This window comes from Mobula hypostoma, chromosome 7, assembly GCF_963921235.1.
Source record: "Mobula hypostoma chromosome 7, sMobHyp1.1, whole genome shotgun sequence".
Classification (NCBI taxonomy): domain Eukaryota; kingdom Metazoa; phylum Chordata; class Chondrichthyes; order Myliobatiformes; family Myliobatidae; genus Mobula; species Mobula hypostoma.
In genome coordinates, this window is record NC_086103.1 from 159346608 (window position 1) to 159360906 (window position 14299).

The window sequence follows — 14299 nt, forward strand, 5'->3', positions numbered from 1 at the left end:
TGCATTTTGAATTATATTTTTAAACTTATTTATTTTGTAATATTTTGGCTTAAGTGCTGTTAGTGATATATGTTCTGTGGGTGTACCATGGTCCGGAGGAACATTGTTTCATTTGCTTGTATATACGTACAGTCAGAAGACAATAAAGTTGAACTTGAACTTGTGATGCAAGTCTGATGCTCTCTGAAATTTCCAATACAAGTGGAAAGGGTGGTATGGAAGGAATACAGCATATTTTACCTTCATCTGTCAGGACACTGAGTATGAAAGCTGGTAAGTCAGGTTGCAGCTGTATAAAACTTCAGTTGGGCCACATCTAGAGTTTTATGTTCATTTCTGGTTGCCACACTACAGGAAGGATGTAGAAGCTTTGGAGAAGGGTGCAGCAGAAGTTTACCAGAATGTTACCTGAATACAAGAGTATTAGAGGTTGGATGAAAGATTAGAGGAGAGTTTGGACAAAAGTGGATGTTTTTCTCCAGAGCGTCAAAGATTGAGAGGTGACCTGATAGAAGTTTGGGAAAAAATCAGGAGAGGTAGGGTAGATATTCCGAGTCCCAGGATAGAAATATCAAATACTAAAGTGACACACATCAAAGTTGCTGGTGAATGCAGCAGGCCAGGCAGCATCTCTAGGAAGAGGTGCAGTCGACATTTCGGGACGATGGGGTAAGCCACACTCAGGTTGGAGGAACAACACCTTATATTCTGTCTGGGTAGCCTCCAACCTGATGGCATGAACATTGACTTCTCAAACTTCCACTAATGCCCCACCTACCCCTCGTACTCCATCCGTTATTTATTTATATACACACATTCTTTCTCTCTCTCTCTCCTTTTTCTCCCTCTGTCCCTCTCACTTTGCCCCTTGCCCATCCTCTGGGTTTTTCCCCCCTCCCCCTTTTCTTTCTCCCTAGGCCTCCTGTCCCATGATCCTCTCATATCCCTTTTGCCTATCACCTGTCCAGCTCTTGGCTCCATCCCTCCCCCTCCTGTCTTCTCCTATCATTTCAGATCTCCCCCTTCCCCTCTCACTTTCAAATCTCTTACTCACTCTTCCTTCAGTTAGTCCTGACGAAGGGTCTCGGCCCGAAACGTCGACTGCACCTCTTCCTAGAGATGCTGCCTGGCCTGCTGCGTTCACCAGCAATTTTTATGTGTGTTGCTTGAAATTCCAGCATCTGCAGATTTCCTCGTGTTTGCGTTTTTAAATACTAAAGTGAGTTGGTTTAAGGTGAGAAGAGGAAAGTTTAAAGAGGATGTACAAGGCATGATTGCTCTCACACAGTGGACTAGGGGCCTGAAGCACATTGCGGAGTAACTGGTGGAAGGAAATACAAGAGCACTGTTTGAGAGGCATTGAAATAGCACATGAACATGCAAGGAATGGAGGGACAGGGGCACTGTTCAGGGAGACGGGATTAGTTTAATTCAGCATCATGACCAATACAGATATTGTGAGTCGAAGGGGCTGTTCATGTGCCCTATTGAATGTTCTATGAAGATCTTAATTTAAATACAACCATCCCTCAGTTCTGCACTGAAGTGTATAAGTGTCTGTCTAAATTTCAATTCACCGCACGGTTTGAGATTTGAATATTCTGTCTCAGCGGCGAAAAGTTTTTAATTGCAGCAAGCTGACACTTTGACAAAATATTTGATGAAAAGTGTGGTCGATTAGAATGAGTTTAGTGTAATTGGCATTATTAAAAATCGCTTAACATCAACAAAATGAATTATCTGAAAAAGAGTAATGACTCAGTCTGCCAGTTTGCTGGGCACGTTGTATGTTGTGTTAGCTTTGCCTCACAGAGCAAGAGTGTTACTCCTGTAGCTCAGGGATAACGTTTTTGCTGTATGAAATAAACAATTGTGGGTTTAAACTTCACTCTGCATACTTGAGCATATGACTGTAATGTGATGTTCTAGCCTATTAACGAGGAATGATATTAAATAGCACTGATTATACTTCATAAATACTACATTTGTCTTAGAGTGCCTGGAATGGCACCATTTAAGAACAAATTTCAAATCTATTGATTCTCCACAAATCAAGCAGCACCTGTGGGAGGAGAAGCAGAGTTAATGTTTCAGGTCAGTTATCCTTCCTTGGAAATGGCAGGCTGAAAAAGCAAGTGTGTTTTAAGCTAGACCTGAGAGAACTGCTGGAGGAGAATGGTGGAAATTTAGCTTAAGCAGATGACATGTTAACTTTCAGTGCTGTCTAATTAACATTAGCTCGTCTTTCTGGAGGAGTTTAAATAGAGGGAAATACGTGACAGCAATCGGAGAAACAAAAACATCCTGGAACTGTGAGACACAGAAGCAAGCGATGAAAAACTGTGTTGAAGTTACAGGTGGTCAGTTCTGTCACAAACAGGAAAGGCTGGTTCCTTGGAGTTGTTGAACTCAATGAGTCCCAAAGGCTGCCGTAAGTCTTGTTACTTCATTCTTTCAGTATTTATTCAAATTCCTTCACATGTAGATCCATGAAACGTTCGATCATTTCTCCGTTTTTGGCAGATTTCTCTTTCCTGTACTTGACCTTGTGCAGTTCTGTCCCACAACAGGATGCTCTGGTGGCCCACCAATGTGTCCCTGAACACAGAGTCACTCAGTCCTCACCATCATCACTCTCCTCATCTGGCTGAACTCATTCTTACATGCATCAAACCACTTACATTCTCCAGACTGAAAGTGTAGATACAGGAACTCACCTTAGATTAGATTAGATTATGAGAACACTCAGTCCTCGTTTATTGTCATTTAGAAATGCATGCAGGCATTAGGAAATGATACAATGTTCCTCCAGAGTGATATCACAGAAAAACAGGACAAACCAAAGACTAACACTGACAGAACCACATAATTATAATATATAGTTACAGCAGTGCAAAACAATACCATAATTTGATAAAGAACAGACCATGGGCACTGTAAAAAGAAGTCTCAAAGTCCTAAATCGATCGACTCCCGAGTCCCCGATAGCAGGTGGCAAAGGGAGAAACTCCCTGCCATAAACCTTCAGGCACCGACAACTGCCGATGCATTGGAAGCACCCGACCACAGCCAACACTGACTCCGTCCGTCCGAAAACTTTGAGCCTCAGACCAGCCACTCCGATACAGCCTCCTGAGTGCCATCCTCTGCTGAGCACCTTCGACCTCGCCCGGCCGCCGAAACAAGCAAAGCCGAGGATTTGGGGCCTTCTCCTCCAGAGATTCCGGACCACACAGTAACAGCGGCAGCGAAGCGGGCATTTCAGAAGTTTCTCCAGATGTTCCTCTGTGCTCTTATGTCTGTCTCCATCAAATCAGAATTGTGCACAGTCCCCTACTTGACAAATAACAGACATCACCACCGAAGTGGCCGCGCACACTGCGTCACGTCGCCATCTTCTCCTCCCTTCTTACATGGGCTCATGCTTTGCTTTTCTCTTTGTGGAATATCTCAATTTATCTTTGTTTCAGTACAACCCTCACTCCCTCTTTCAACTCTTTCAGTAAAACCCTCGCTCCCACTCTCACCTCTTTCAGTACGACCCTCACTCCCTCTCTCGACTCTTTCAGTACAACGCTCACTCCCTCTCTCAACTCTTTCAGTACAACCCTCACTCCCTCTTTCAACTCTTTCAGTAAAACCCTCACTCCCCCTCTCAACTCTTTCAGTACAACCCTCACTCCCTCTCTCAGCTCTTTTAGAACAACCTTCACTGTCTCTCACAACTCAATCAGTACAACCTTCACTCCCTCTCTCAACTCTTTCAGTACGACCCTCACTCCCACTCTCGACTCTTTCAGTACAACCCTCACTCCCTCTCTCAACTCTTTCAGTACAACCCTCACTCCCTCTCTCAACTCTTTCAGAACAACCTTCACTCCCTCTCTCAACTCTTTCAGTACAACCCTCACTCCCACTCTCACCTCTTTCAGTACAACCCTCACTCCCTCTCTCAACTCTTTCAGAACAACCCTCACGCCCTCTCTCAACTCTTTCAGAACAACCCTCACTCCCACTCTCACCTCTTTCAGTACAACCCTCACTCCCTCTCTCAACTCTTTCAGAACAACCTTCACTCCCTCTCTCAACTCTTTCAGTACAACCCTCACTCCCTCTCTCAACTCTTTCAGTACAACCCTCACTCCCTCTTTCAACTCTTTCAGTAAAACCCTCACTCCCCCTCTCAACTCTTTCAGTACAACCCTCACTCCCTCTCTCAACTCTTTTAGAACAACCTTCACTGTCTCTCACAACTCAATCAGTACAACCTTCACTCCCTCTCTCAACTCTTTCAGTACGACCCTCACTCCCACTCTCGACTCTTTCAGTACAACCCTCACTCCCTCTCTCAACTCTTTCAGTACAACCCTCACTCCCTCTCTCAACTCTTTCAGAACAACCTTCACTCCCTCTCTCAACTCTTTCAGTACAACCCTCACTCCCACTCTCACCTCTTTCAGTACAACCCTCACTCCCTCTCTCAACTCTTTCAGAACAACCTTCACTCCCACTCTCACCTCTTTCAGTACAACCCTCACTCCCTCTCTCAACTCTTTCAGAACAACCTTCACTCCCTCTCTCAACTCTTTTAGAACAACCTTCACTGTCTCTCACAACTCAATCAGTACAACCCTCACTCCCTCTCTCAACTCTTTCAGAACAACCTTCACTCCCTCTCTCAACTCTTTCAGTACAACCCTCACTCCCACTCTCACCTCTTTCAGTACAACCCTCACTCCCTCTCTCAACTCTTTCAGAACAACCCTCACTCCCTCTCTCAACTCTTTCAGAACAACCCTCACTCCCACTCTCACCTCTTTCAGTACAACCCTCACTCCCTCTCTCAACTCTTTCAGAACAACCTTCACTCCCTCTCTCAACTCTTTCAGTACAACCCTCACTCCCTCTCTCAACTCTTTCAGAACAACCTTCACTGTCTCTCACAACTCAATCAGTACAACCTTCACTCCCTCTCGACTCTTTCAGTACGACCCTCACTCCCACTCTCAATTCTCTCTCCAGTACATCAATGGCTCTATTGGTTCAGTAGCTGCAGGACTGAAGACTTTTCACTTTGCTGCTAATTTCGACCCTACTCCCAATTTCACATCGTCCACTTCAATTTATCCTTTCACTTTGTTGGTTTCTCTATCTCCATCATAGAAGACAGGTTCAAGTCCACAGGCTACAACAGCTATCTCAGATACATCTTCTCTCATCCTATTCCTTGTAAGGACTCCATTCCCATTCTCCTAGTTTCTTCTTCTCTGTTTTATCAATTCTGATGATACGTCCCACTGCAGGATTTCAAGATAGCACCCTTTTTCAATGTCTTTTTTACTTCCCTCGCATTTGGATTTGTATATAGGTGGCAATGATCAGTGAATAAGTTCACAGATAACACAAAGATTGATGAAGCTGTTGAAGGTGTTGAAGGCAGACACTGGCTACAGGGTGACATTGATGTGATGTTGAGGTGGTCTGAGATGGGGTTTAAACCTGATAAATGTGAGGTGATGTATTTTGGAAGTACTGATAAGCTCAAGGCATACACTATGAATGGTAAGGTCCTAATGAGTCCTGAGGAATAGAGAGACCTTGATGTGCAGGTCCAAAGAGCCCTGAAGGTAGCAGAATATGTGGTTAAGGAGGTATATGGCATGCTGGCCTTCATTTGTCAGATATACAAGAGCAGGGAGGATATAATCCAACTTTTTAAAACATTGGTCAGACCTCAGATGGAGTACCGTATGTATTTCTGCTCACCACACCATTGGAAGGATGTGTTAGCACTGGAGAGGGTGATTCATCAAGAGGTTGCCTGGGATGGACTCAAACACGAGGAAATCTGCAGATTCTGGAAATTCAAGCAACACGCACAAAATGCTGGTCTCGGCCCAAAACATTGACTGTGCTTCTTCCTATGGATGCTGTCTGGTCTGCTGCATTCCACCAGCATTTTGTGTGTGTTGCTGGGATGGACTATTTTCATTATGAGGAGAAACTTAAAAGGTTAGATTAGCTTATTCCTGGAGCAGAGAAGGTTAAGAGGAATCATGATTGAGGTACATAAAATTTAGAGGAGCATAGCATTCAGGAATATCTTCCTTTGAGTTGAATAAAACTAGAGGACATAAATCTTGGGAAAGGGATAAGAGATTTAGAGGGAATCTAAGAGGGTGCATTTGTCACCCCGAGATTGGTGAGCTCCTGCAATGCTTTGCTGAAGGGATTGGGGAAAGCAGAGCCAGTGACAGCATTAAAGAAGTGTCAAAACAAGCACTTGAATTGCCAAGGCATTGAAGGCTATGGGCTAAGTGTTAGAAAATGAGATTATGATGGATGGGTGACCAGTAGATAGCATGGAAGTGATGGGCCGAATGCACTGTTTCTGTGCTGCATGACGCTATGCCCTTTCACTTGCCCACCATCAATGTACCAAACAATCCTTCTGAATGAAGCAGCAGTTTACACCTTCCTTCAATTTAATAATTACATCCAATGCTCAAAAAGGATCTATTGTACATTGGAGAAGACCATAAAACAATAAGACCATAAGATATAAGGCAGAATTAGACCAGTTGACCTATCAAGTCTGCTCTACCATTCAATCATGACTGAATATTCTTCCCTCTCAGCCCCATTTTCTTGCCTTCTCCCCATAACCTTTGATGCCCTTACTAATCAAAAACCTTTCAAACTCCACTTTAAGTATACCCAATGACTTGGCCTCCACAGCTGTCTGTGGTATTGAATGCCACAGATTCACCCCCATCTGGCTAAAGAAATTTCTCCTAATCTCTGTTCTAAAGGGCATCTTTTTAATACTGAGGCTGTACTCTCTGGTCCTAGACTATCTCACTACTGGAAACATCTTCTCCCTGTCCACTCATTCCAGGCCTTTCAATACGCAATAGGTTTCAATGAGGTTCTTCCTTATCCTTCTAAATTTCAGCAAATACAGGCCCAGCACCATCAAACTCACCTCATCTTGTAGACTGCCTTTGAACCCTCTTTAATGCCAACACATCCTTTCTTACAAATGGGGCCTAAAACTGCTCACAATATTCTACTCCTCTCAAAATGAATACTGTACTAAAATTGAATTTGCCTTCCTTACTACCAATTCAACCTGCAATTAATCTTTTGTAAATCCTACACTGAGACTTTCAAATCTCTTTACACCTCTGATTTCTGAATTTTCTCCCCAGTTAGAAAATAGTCTATGCCTTTATTGTTTCTATGAATGTGCATGTCCATACACTTCCCTATGCTGCATTCCATCTGCTACTTCTTTTCCCAATCTCCCAACCTATCCAAGTGCTTCTGAAGACTCCCTGCTTCCACAACACTACCTGCTCTTCCATCTGTCTTCATATCATCCACCAAATTCTGATCAGGTGGTTACTTTGAAACGAACTGTTCAGCCAACACAGCGTAAATGCCATCTAAATTTCTTCAAACCATTCTATTCTGACCTGTCTATGCCATTCCAGTGATCTATTATAACTTAGACACTTCATCTTCTGCCCAGACATGTCACGGCCTTCAAGACTCAATACTGAGTTGCACAATTTCAAAAAGTTAGCCTTTCCTGTTTGTGTCAGAAGCAACCACCTCCGAGGTAAGGCTATCCTTTAACGTCAACTTGAATTTTGTCTCTCTACTGCTGCTATCTGGTAAGTATTTCCAGCATTCCCCTTTACTTCAGATTCTCACCAAATACTGTGTTCATTTACCTTTGCTTCACATATCTAGCAAGTTGCTGTCTTTATTTCATCCTCCCTAACTGCATTCATGCACGTCTGTCTACTTACTCTGTTCCAGGCTGACTAGAACTGAGAGCCAACGTGGCCCCCATCCTGTCACATATATTTCTTTTAATCCATATCTTAAAGAATACTTGCCTTCTCACTTTTACACTTCCCAGAAAGTGTGATCCATGTACATTCATTCTGTTCTCCTCTCTCAGTATTTGCTCCCTGGCCTGCTGATTATTTCGAAAACTAATTGTTTTACCTCAGATTTTTCACTTTCTGCAGCATTTTTTTCCTCTTAATTCTTCATTTCCAACATTTATTTAGTTATTCAACACCTGTATTCCTTAACCATTTATTTTTTCTTATGGACCCCAATCATTAGGTCATACCCCCTTCTCATTGTTACATAGAAACATAGAAAACATACAGCACAATACAGGCCCTTCGACTCACAAAGCTGTGCCGAACATGTCCCTACCTTAGAACTACCTGGGCTTTACCCATAGCCCTCTATTTTACTAAGCTCCAGGTAGCCATCCAGGAGTCTCTTAAAAGACCCTATCGTTTCCACCTCCACTACCACCGCTGGCAGCCTATTCCATGCACTCACCACTCTCTGCGTAAAAAACTTACCCCTGACATCTCCTCTGTACCTACTTCCAAGCACCTTAAAACTGTGCCCTCTTGTGCTAGCTGTTTCATTCCTGGGGAAAAGCCTCTGACTACCCACATGATCAATGCCTCTCATCATCTTATATACCTCTATCAAGTCACCTCTCATCCTCCGTCGCTCCAAGGAGAAAAGGCAGAGTTCACTCAACCTATTCTCATAAGGCATGCTCCCCAATCCAGGCAACATCCTTGTAAATCTCCTCTGCACCCTTTCTATGGTTTCCACGTCCTTCCTATAGTGAGGCGACCAGAATTGACCACAGTACTCCAAGTGGTGTCTGACCAGGGACCTATATAGCTGCAACATTACCTCTCGGCTCTTAAACTCAATTCCATGATTGATGAAGGCCAATGCACCGTATGCCTTCTTAACCACAGAGTCAACCTGCGCAGCAGCTTTGAGTGTCCTATGGACTCAGACCCCAAGATCCCTCTGATCCTCCACACTGCCAAGAGTCTTACCATTAATACTATAATCTGCCATCATATTTGACCTACCAAAATGAACCACCTCACACTTATCTAGGTTGAATGGCATCTGCCACTTCTCAGCCCAGTTTTGCATCCTATCAATGTCCCGTTGTAAACTCTGACAGCCCTCCACACTATCCACAACACCCCCAACCTTTGTGTCATCAGCAAATTTACTAACCCATCCCTCCACTTCCTCATCCAGGTCATTTATAAGAATCACAAAGAGTAGGGGTCCCAGAACAGATCCCTGAGGCATACCACTGGTCACTGGCCTCCATGCAGAATATGACCTATCTACAACCACTCTTTGCCTTCTGTGGGCAAGCCAGTTCTGGATCCACAAAGCAATGTCCCCTTGTTATGGTCAGAAAGGAGGTACAGAAGCCTGAAGGCACACACTCAGCGATTCACGAACAGCTTCTTCCCCTCTGCCATCTGATTCCCAGATGGACATTGAACCCACGAACACCACCTCACTTTTATTATTTCTGTTTTGGCTCTATTTTTTATTTATCTATTTAATATACACACATACATACAGACAGACACACACACACGCACACACACACAGACACACACACACATGCACATGCGCACACACACACGTGTGTACTGTAATTGATTTATTTAATTTTTCCTATATCATCATATATTGCATTGTACTGCTGCCACTAAGTTAACAAATTCCACAACATATGCCAGTGATATTAAACCCGATTCTGATTCTGATTCTGATTCTGAAGAGGCATGAAAGTAAATCTTAGCTTGTATGGCATAAATGCATTCAGTGGCCACTTTATTAGATACACCAGTACACTGGCTCCTTAAGGCAAATATTTAATCAGCCAATCATGTGGCAGCATCTCAATGCATAAAAGCATGCAGACATGATCAAGAGGGTCAGTTGTTGATCAGACCAAACATCAGAATGGGGAAGGAATGTGATCTAAGTGACTTTGACTGTGCAATGACTGTTGGTGCCAGACGGGGTGGTTTGAGTATCTCAGACTCTGCTGATCTGGGATATTCATGCACAACAGTGTCTAGAGTTTACAGAGAATGGTGCCTAAAACAAAAAAAAAATCCAGTGAGCAGCAGTTCTGTGGGTTAGAACATTTTGCTAATGAAGCAGATCAGAGGAGAATGGCCAAACTGGTTCAAGCTGACAGGAAGGCAACAGTAACTCAACTATCAACGCATTACAGCAGTGTGCAGAAGGGCATCTCTGAATGTACAACATGTTGAAGCTTGAAGTGAGTGGGCTACAGTAGCAGAAGATTACAAACAGACACTCGATGGACACTTTAGCTCCTGATTAAGTATCTAATCACCCAGTTTCAAATTTATTATATTCCAGTACCAACACAGAGAAGCAAAGCAAACCTGAGATAACCAATCAATTCAATCACTGGCCCAGAAATATGGAATTATGTAGCATGTTCCTTTAAAATACATTTCATTTTAGAAGGAAATTTTGGATGTATTATTTAACCACTTGACTGATTTTTTTTTCATGGCTAAGTGTACAAGTAATTATACACAGGGCGTTTGGCTTTATGCCAGAGTTTTAATATGGTTTGCAGAGAGCCAAGAAGAGAAAATCGATTTTACTGTGGTCTTGTTGGTGTTTCACAGCAATTGAACGAATTCCTGGTAGATAGTCTTCATGTTATTGTTCTAAATGGTAACATTGCACTGTAACATGAATATTGATTTTAACTGAAAATAAAAATGTAAGTATACTTTACAGCCCCTCGTCCTGGAAAATCATTTACCTTCATCATCAACATTATGTTGGTGATAAATATCAACCACGCACAACCTACACATTTCATTTATTTTGCTTTAGTGCTTTTGTGGACTCCCAAACTCATCTGGACAAATCGCCATTCCAGTTTTTCCATGGTCAGTGGTGCAAGTGTGGCTGGAAAAGGACTGTATACAAATCAAAGCAAAATGAAAAGCAAAGAGCTTTTTAAATTACTCAAGGCAAATCTTGAGCTCGTGTGTCGTTATTACTGTTACCAATTTCTAATTATAGAGGCATTGCCTACCTGAATTGATTTTAGTAACAGGAAATTGTGCAGAGCTCCAATAAAGTATAAAAAAACACTCCTGAAATGAAGCAAAGGTAACATAAAAGTCCAAGGTACTAAAAGCATGAAGGTTTATGTTAATGATTTCATAATTGGATGAGTATGTGATAGAACTTTTCAAGTGAATGCTACTAAGTCCATTCGACATTCATGGGCATCCAAAACACAGGACTATAGAATGTGAAGCTGTGACTGTTGAGGATTCAAGCATGTAATAAATTAAAGCCTTCTATTTTTATATTACAGATAATTTGATGGAAAAATAGACACAAGGGAAAACCTGTCTATAATTGCTGCTTTGCGTCTAGAATGATTGGACTTTAATTGATGATAATTAAAAGAGATGGCAGTTGTTCAGAATATATTTGGATAAAATTGCTTCCTTCCCCAATAAATTTTAACTTTCCATCACCAAAGGGAGAAAGTGGATGAGATCACTTTCAAATTAGTATGAATACAATTTGAACAAAGGATTAATTTACTGGGACTTGGGCTGATTGGTTCTGATTGGCCTCGGATATACCGGGTACGAGTTCTATTTAGGAATGAGTGACATGCAAACTGCATTTTTTGTAAATCTTCCTCTTCAACAAGCACAGAGATGAAGAACTTGCAGCTGGCCCTAAACATGAGAGAGCAGAGGCAATTTGGCACTTCCCACTGTGCTCACTGACAGAAAATTTTATTAGTTTTTATTCATGACATTAAGAACGAAATGAACGTTATAGACTCTACCTAATTATAGTTGTGTAGCTTAAAGGGGGCGTTTATAGAATAGCTGATCATCATGTCCACTAAAAAAAGGTCACAACCACGAATTTGGGGCACTACAATAGCATAGCGGTTAGCGCAACAGCTTGGGGCATCAGAGTTCAGAGTTCAATTCCTGCGTCCTCTGTAAGAAAGTTTGTGTGTTCTTCCCATGATGGTGTGGATTTCCTCTGAGTGCTCCGGTGTCCTCCCAGAGTCAAAAGATGTGCTGGTTAGCAGCTTAATTAGTCATTGTAAGTTGCTTTGAGATTAGGCTCTGGTTAAATAATAGTGGGTTGCCGGCAGTGTGACTCATTGGGCCTGAAGAGTCTGATCCGGGCTGTGTCTCTAAAAAGTAAAAATAAAAACATACAAACAATACAAATCATTTGAAATAACTCCAAATCAATCCTAAACTTATTTATTTATTTTTATTTAGCAATATAGTGCTGAGTAGATCCTTCTGACCCTTTGAGCCACGCCGCTCCAGCAACCCCCGACAAACCCAATTAACCCTAACTTAATCACAGGACAATTTACAACGACCAGTTAACCTACCGCTACATCCTTGGGCTGCAGGAAGAAAGCAGAGTACCCGGGCGTTCCACGGGGAGGATGTACACACGAGGAATTCTGCAGATGCTGGAAATTCAAGCAAAACACATCAAAGTTGCTGGTGAACGCAGCAGGCCAGGCAGCATCTCTAGGAAGAGGTACAGTCGACGTTTCGGGCTGAGACCCTTCATCAGGGCATGCAGGTACAGCAGACGGTGAAAAAGGCGAACGGTATGCTGGCATTTATAGCGAGAGGATTCGAGTACAGGAGCAGGGAGGTACTACTGCAGTTGTACAAGGCCTTGGTGAGACCACACCTGGAGTATTGTGTGCAGTTTTGGTCCCCTAATCTGAGGAAAGACATCTTTGCCATAGAGGGAGTACAAAGAAGGTTCACCAGATTGATTCCTGGGATGGCAGGTCTTTCATATGAAGAAAGACTGGATGAACTGGGCTTGTACTCGTTGGAATTTAGAAGATTGAGGGGGGATCTGATTGAAACGTATAAGATCCTAAAGGGATTGGACAGGCTAGATGCGGGAAGATTGTTCCCGATGTTGGGGAGGTCTAGAACGAGGGGTCACAGTTTGAGGATAGAGGGGAAGCCTTTTAGGACCGAGGTTAGGAAAAACTTCTTCACACAGAGAGTGGTGAATCTGTGGAATTCTCTGCCACAGCAAACTGTTGAGGCCAGTTCATTAGCTATGTTTAAAAGGAAGTTAGATATGGCCCTTGTGGCTACAGGGGTCAGGGGGTATGGAGGGAAGGCTGGGTTCTGAGTTGGATGATCAGCCATGATCATAATAAATGGCGGTGCAGGCTCGAAGGGCCGAATGGCCTACTCCTGCACCTATTTTCTATGTTTCTATGTTTCTATGTCTCGGCCCGAAACGTCAACTGTACCTCTTCCTAGAGATGCTGCCTGGCCTGCTGCGTTCACCAGCAAATTTGATGTGTGTTGGGAGGATGTACAGACTCCTTACTGAATGGCACCGGAATTGAACTCCAAACTCTGGAGCACCCCGAGCGGTAATAGTGTGGTGCCAACTGCTGCACTACCATGGCACCCTCCTGCACTAGAAGCAAAGGGGCCTGCACAGCCAAGTACAAGTACATTGGCTGAGATTTTGTTGACAGTGAACCTCAGCAGTGACCTCAAAGAAAGTTGCTACAAAATGTCTCCCCCCCCCCCCCGCCTTATTCTGATTGACTCCCACCGGCACTGTTTGTCGGAGCTGCAAGGTGTTCAGGAATGTTCAAGTCTTAAAGTAGATTGTACAACCAACCAGAGTGAAGAATATGTAAATATAAGGAACGGGAATGATTGAGTGGCGTGGCTTGAAGGGCCGCAAGGGCCTATTCTCAATCAAAATAAAATAAACAGGTTATGTGAGCTTGTTCTAACCTTCACATTCCTGCCCAATCCCCAAATTTCTTGATCTCTCAAAACCTATCAGCCTCTGCCTTGGATGCACCCGATGACTGTGCAATATAGCTTTCTGATCTACAGATTTCCAGAGATTTTCCACCCTCTCTTTTAAAGGATAGTACAATAGCACAGCGAGTAGAAATGCTGCCTCCTAGACTCAGGATCAATTCAGACCTCCAGGGCATTTGTTGGATCTCCTTGTGACCGGATAGGTTCCCTCGAGGTGCCCTGGTTTCTTCCCGTGCGTGTTGGTTAGCAGGGTAATTTAAATTACCTCTGGTGTAAATGGGTGGTAGAATATTGGGAACATTGATGGGAATTTTTTGAGGGATAATATTTTATGGAGAAAATTAGTGGGTGAATGAGATTGCATGGAGAGCTGACACAGATGGCCAAATGATCTTGTATCATAAAGAAAAACAGAAAAGTATTTCAGTAAAATGTAAGGCAGTGATTAAACTGCACGCTGTATTATGAACAGTTTTGAGTTCCTTGTCTTTGAAAGGATGTGTTGCCATTGCAGACGGTCCAATGGAGGGTTACAAGAATGATCCCTGGAATGA